Consider the following 7397-nt stretch of genomic DNA (forward strand, 5'->3'; position numbering starts at 1 on the left):
CAATAATCATTAACTTAGTATTTCAGCAATAAAGTACCACATACCTCGGCTATTAAGTTGACGGTTAATGGCTTGCCAATAATATTCTTCATGGCTAGACTCATGTGTTTTGTGTTATGAAATGTTTAACGATTTAGCATACTCATGTCATTTGAAAAGAAAAACAAATGCAATGCAATTAGAACTATAAATTAATACACATCGTTGTTTATTCCTTTATATCGATTTCGCCGTGTCAGGTTGGCCTTCTCGGCTTTCCAACAGATATGTTTTATTGCGCGATCTTTGCACGCAGATGCATCATAGTCAATAAATATCTGACATCTTAAACTGTATGGTTGCGAAATTGAATGCATATTTTCTGTAGCCACATGTATATCGGATTACCATAAACCTGGCTTGCAGCGTTATTGTTATAATAAAAAGAGACAGATTTCAAATTTGGAAAATAGCATTTACTTTGACTTATTTTTTACTATCGTCATTCAGATGATAGATAACACCAATGTATTTGCTCTGCAATCTTCGTTAAATTGATTTTCATTTCAATTTTCGGAGGGTTTAGGCATGTGATGCTAATTCATTCTAAGGTTATTTTATTTTGTATTAGATTATTGAGTTTACAATATGTTTGTAGTTATTCGTTAATACATGAAAGCAGAACAATACAAGCATACAAATACTTTGACCAAATATTTCAAATATATAGACATTGCTAAACGATAGCAAGCATTTTGAAAAAAGGTGTAATTTACATGCGAATGCTGCGAATATTGTCATAATTCCGAAATGGATAAGCCGTTATTCCACCATGCCACAGTGGATTCGTGACAAAAATGAATTGATAGTGAAATATATAAATTTTAGAAGAGGTCGGTTTATCTTGTGTTATCCTATTTGTACGAGTTTGAGAGCCGTTTCATTAAATATAAATTGCACTGATTGCACAAGTGTTTTCGCACTAATTATATTTGCTGCTTTCTAATAAATCCTTTGAATTTCTATTTAATCTGGATATTCTTTAAAAACTGTTTTCTGGTAGTAAAACATTTGCCATATATATTCCAATACTTTTTATGTAACAAATTAATCAATCAACAAAAAACATCAATTAAAGGGGCCTTTTCACAGATTTGGGCATGTATTGAAGTTTAAAATTAACTGCTTTATATTGCTAAATGTAAATATTGGAACTAAAAAGCTCCAGTAAAAAACATGAATACAACTAAAGAAATAAAAAAGTAACCCTCAACTGGGCTCGAACCACTGGAGTAAAAGTTAAAGACAGTGATTTGAGATCGAACTCGAGAACCGAAACCCCATCTACAACACACTAACGCAAACTGCTTTTAATTTTGGGGAAAAAAAGGAATTGTTCATTTTCATTTAAATTATGTAACAGGGCCTTAAATACAACTAAGTACGGCTTTTTCATGATAGTTATCCATTGAAATGAACATGCCTTTGCACGATAGGGTATTTGTACTGTATTCGCAGCAACTCAAGGACGTTGCCGTATATGTACATGTCCGCGAGTACTGACATCGACAAAATTCATCACATGGCAACAATGAGATGTTTTACATTCATATCAGATTGTAACATGATGTTCAATGCTAGTGTATTGCTTTACGTGTATGGTAAGATCGTATTACCTCAATCTTATTAAAAATTAATAATAATCTTGTTGAAAGAAATGTATGTTATTTGCGGACATTCTTCTGTAATTGGTATTATAAATTTTGATTACATACATTCCTTTAATGAAAAAAAACACCAACAACATGTGCACTGACCTTTTTGTTAACATATACGTTACTAATTATAACCGAAAATGTTTCCTACACATGAAAATACAGCGTTCCAGTTAAGATACTAATCATAAAGCAAGTATAATATAACCAAATACGAATGTAAACATATAGTCATTAACATGCATTTTCAAAGTATCCCGAGAGGAGCCACCCCTGCATCTACCTGAGCTAAGAGAGGAGACACTGTGAATACAACATGTACATCCTACAAAAGTAGACCTTCACCAAAACTGGAGATGAAGCTTGATGGAGACATATTAACAGATATGACAAAGCAAGAGGTTTACAACAGATACAGATAGATAGATAGTTTATTTGCAACTTAAGCATATACAGCTCATCGTCAAAAACAATAAATCAATCATTAATACATATACATACACATGCGTCAAACTACCTCTCGTTGTCTACAAGCGCGTTATAACGGCCGGCTCAGCCAACAGAACGTGTCATGGAAAGAACCTAACGTGCGTACCAATGGTAAAGTTGTTGTACACAATACGTCGGTGTCATATTGGACACGGTGATATCGCTATTGTTATGAACAAAAGCAAGATTTGTATGATGATTTCATATATATCTTTATGAACTACCTAATTATGGTTCTGACGTTGACTCTGAACATTTATTTGAGTTCACATACTAGTATTTTAAATACTGGTCGACAATAGTGACAGTTACAGCCGATCGCTATGTGGAGACAAGTGAAGCGTACATACTTTTAAGTATATGGAAATGACTTATTTTATTAAGAATAATAGCAGATATAGATATATGGGTAATACCGTAGCTATAGTGAATAATTCAGATCTGACTATTGGTCTTCAAATGGTGCGACCTAAGACACCGAAAAATTGGTAGACGGACATGTCATTCAAGGATTTGAGCAACACTGCCAACGCAACTGCTGTCAATCTGTATTCCTGAAACAAATTTCAACGAATCGAATACAATGCAATGTGGGCATGTTGGCTGTTATGTGAAGTGCGAAGGTTTCAACGGGCAGATAAAGGAAAACTTTGTGTGACAGTTGCCAGGTAAGCAACATTGTAACGGTACTTATGTCACTTACAATGTGCTCACATTATAAAAATAAACCTTTTACACCGTGTGTGGCATTCAAGCATGTGTGTGTAATAGCAATATACCGGTCATTTCGTATGGTTGTACTAATTATTAACGTTAACGCTCAATGAATGGGATATTTAAAATTACATACTTGTATACATAGATCACTTTGCGATACAGAGATAAAACACCATTTGAATTTTATGAAAATACAATGTAGAATTTAGGAAGTCATACTGGGTTCTATTCTAAAGCTGGTTTAACAATTACTCTCCCAGGTGTAATTATAAAAGAAGTTTATACAAAGCATTAATAAATTAAAACCTAGTTAGAATCGTCATCAACAAACTATGTATTTATGTGACGCGATGCTCAATTCGTATATATAATTATGCAGGGAATGAGTGTTCGGGTCTTTCCTTTAACATGCTTGGCAACGAATTTACTGTAATACTTACTAAGAATGAAGGTTAAAGTATTTCAATATAGAAAAATAATTTAAAAAATTGTGTGGCAAACTGCTGCAGTGATACAACAGTTTATGAAATATGAAACTCTCATGTTTAGTTAAACTGTATTCTGGATTTTACAGTATACACAGTCAAGCAGGATCAATCTGCTTAGTGAGCTATGGATATATATTTGGATAGGGATAGGGGCAATTTTAATTTTATGTTTTATAATTAATATTACTATTACACTCACCAAAATATAAGATCTTGTTGACATCGTTAAAAAAGCGTGTTATTTTGTAAATATTTTCCGGTTAGTGTGGTATTTACTAAGGTGTTGGAGGAGTTCCGATAAGTAGAAATTATATCATGGGGGCAATTGCTCGAGTAGTTTGATAACATGCATCGGAACGACAAACCGTTGGTTATTACCACAATAACCAATACTAAGATGGAAATTATTTCTCTTCTGCAAAGAAGATAATGTAATTCGTCCATGTAATATTAGAGATATTTAATATATACTCTCCCTTTTTTCCCGCGAATAACATACACTCGTACAAAAATTAAAATGAAGTCAGCATAATTCATAAACAATGAGTAAATAATCGACTTGATATGCCTTGTTCAATATAGTGATAATATACAGTAATTAAGGCAAATTAAAGCCTCAATTACAACACATGTATTACTAATGAGCTGCAGAAATAGTTTGTTTGTCAAATTAACTTGATCTCGCGTTTAAACACGTACATTTTACTAAACAATATATTGGAATATCCGGAACTCTTTTCACATATGACTCCATGTTGCTGATTGAATAACACTACGTTTCATTATTAAGTCATAGAAAACAAGTCACAAGTCGTTGTAGTTTGTAAAATTAACGCTACATGTGCCGTCGCTAAACGTACGTTATTTTGTAGACCTCATAAAGAAAGACTAAATAAGCATGCATAATGAAAATAACTTGTTTCTTAAAAGTTTTATCTAGCTTAAACATATAAAAACTGCGTACTGTCTGGAACATTTTCAAGATGTAGCAAGAAAAGCATAGTGACGTAACATAATGAATCGTTTGTATTGCGTTTACTCACATGTTGGTCATGGGGACTAAAAACGTTTGATCATTACTGTAGCCACAACATTTAATGTTTTTGCAAAGATGACTAATTATGACACAAATGTTGCGTAAAAATCACGTGTTTTTATTACGAATTCACAATGAATTCACAATGCAGAGAACAATCAACATAGTTTGATACCAACCGCCCTGACGGTTTCCTGCATGTAAATAATTCTGCACGATGTATTGTCTATTTCAGTGACGCTATTCATTCTCGTTTTGTTTGTTATTTAACAATGTAGCAGATGGTACAAATAAGGCTTGTAGTTCCCAGCTGGTTGTTAACTAGTTATATGTTTGCAATCCCATCAACAAATGATATCCCACAAATATATAATCCCCCTACCACCAAGGGGCATGTTATTTCAAGTAATGAAAACAGATGTCCCTGTACCATACGCTATCAATAAAACTCCGTTTACTGAACGTTGGCTGTTTGTCAAATATAGCATGTAAGAACGGATCCATCGCAAGAGAAATTTACGATAATATCTTCGACAATGTTCACGAAAACTTCAGCGACCATGAACAGGAAAGACTATGAACACGACACTTATTGTATATTGTACAATATGTTTTATAGTACACAATATTCCTTATTCTGACTGCATTTCTCTGCGTATTTATAAACTATGTATATTATGTGCACGAAACGCGCAGATAACATTGTTTTCTGTGTGTTCAGCCCCAAGCAACATCGTGACAATCAAACGAAATGGAAGTACGCCCCATGTGCGATCTAAACAGCATATCGAGAAAAATTCTTACAGAAATATATTTGTAATAAATGCCGTTAAAATGCTTTTCGACATCACGTGTAAAGAGACACACGAGTCACTGTTTCCCAGTATAAGTAGAGGCTAAGTTCTCTTTACAATGTTACAGTGTCCTTTTACGGTGAGGTTGGACAAGTAATCGTTTGAAGTGGTTTGATATTAGAGAATACAAAACATATAACAGTACAACTTTAAACAATCGACAATGGTAGTAAAACCCGTGCACATTAGAGATAGAAATTACATCAAATATTGACTTTGAAGGCTGGCTCGTATTAACTTGCCCGAATATCTCATAACAAATCAAAAGTCTTGATCGATTAAAACGCTCTAATTCTTGTGCTTCAATATCAATAATTTATGAGGAAATAAATATCCTTCAATGTATTAAACACTATTATGTAGAAACTTAAAGTAACACATTAATGTACATAAAAGAATTATTTTACTTAATAAATCGGAACATTTATTAATTATTTAATCATGTTATCTAATAGGGGTATTCCACTACGACTCGATTCCCAACGATTTGTCCCGATTTCCAATATTTTGAGGTCGGGGACATTCGTAGCTCAAACGGCGAAGGTCCTAACTCATTCGTAGCTAGTCGTGGGCCGGTCGTAAGTGATTCCTGCAAATCGTGAACTCCCGAAAAATCGTGGCCAGATTTTAAACGTGTTTAAAATTTGGCCAGGAACTTCAAGACTGAATTTGATCGCAGTTGACTTGTAACAGCGTCGTAGTGCGTTCTTGGGCGTCGTAATAGAGTCGAAGGTAATTCGTGACTCAATCGGAAATAGGTGGTGACGAAATCTGTCTACGAATCAGCTACGACTTTGTCAAGACTCTCACGAGTTCACACTGAGTGAGTTCGATCCTCCTAAAATTATCTCGACTTAGATCGAGACTCTCACGAGTGCACCCCAAGTGAGTTGCGAGCCCGCTAAGATTCTCTCTATTTAGATAAATATCAATAGATATTGGCGCCGAATTCATGGGTGATGTCCTAGCTTAGTTGTGATCGATCTGCATCGTTCGTAGTACAGTGGCAGTAGATTCTTACTCATCGTAGTGAAGTCGCGACCCTATTCGCAAGACTTCAACCGAACCCCCCGATTCGTCGTAACTCAATCGTACCAGTGTCGTAACTGAATCGTATACTGTCACGAGTCTTCCCGATTCAGTAAATGTGATAAATCGTAGCGAATCGTGGGCTTGTTTTCGTAGTGGAATAGGGCCATAGACGGTATTCGTTTTCCAAAATGATATGTACATTTTTCAAGTGTGGCATACAAGACAATTTTCACTAGGCAAGCTATAAACATTAACCGATTTTTACGTATGCAATGCAAAGAGAAAGCAACCATTTCGTTTTCATGTGTTTTATATAAAAACATTTGATTGAATATGGCTACTTTAAATACAATACTTTAATAATACTTTCATTTGTCCCACTATAAAATTACTAATCTTCATCAATAATATTTTCCTCAGCTGAATTTTTCCGAGTTTAACTGCACTGTTTACTCTTTTTATTTGTATTAATCCCCGGTATTAATCACACCCAGTATATGATCGTATAATGCGGTGGATTGTGGAACAAATACAGTGGGCTTAAATACGGTCTTAAAGCGTAAAACATGATTTTTAATTCCGTAAGATTCATCATGAAGTATCAATTGCTAATAATATTCAGACAATTGAGAGATGAGCAGGTCACTTGAAGTGTATACGTGTGCAGTGAGCATACTCAGAAGAAAGCTGGACGGTACCAAGTATATTTATGACACGATCAAGCAACACAATACTTTGTTGGAAGTGATTGAGTTGTTTTGGCTTTAGTAGAGTAGAGGATGGTCATTATTCTCCAGCTTGTAACCGCGTGTGACAAACATTTTGCGAAATACGATTAAATATTCGGTATAGCTGGTATTCTTCTGGCGATTCAACGCTAGATTTTTATAAGTTGATGAGCTCAAATGATGAAGCTATTTTAAAAGGGTTATGTTACTATGTATATCATCTACTGAAAAATATCAATAACTAAATCATATTCTTTTTATGTATTAATACAGAATATGTTTTGTTTGTGTTGTTGTTGTTTGTGTATGTGTGTGCATGTGTGTGGATATGTTCTAACCACAACTTTGTTAAGATTTAA

The sequence above is a fragment of the Dreissena polymorpha genome, chromosome 3 (genome assembly GCF_020536995.1).
Source record: "Dreissena polymorpha isolate Duluth1 chromosome 3, UMN_Dpol_1.0, whole genome shotgun sequence".
NCBI classification, from domain to species: Eukaryota; Metazoa; Mollusca; class Bivalvia; order Myida; family Dreissenidae; genus Dreissena; species Dreissena polymorpha.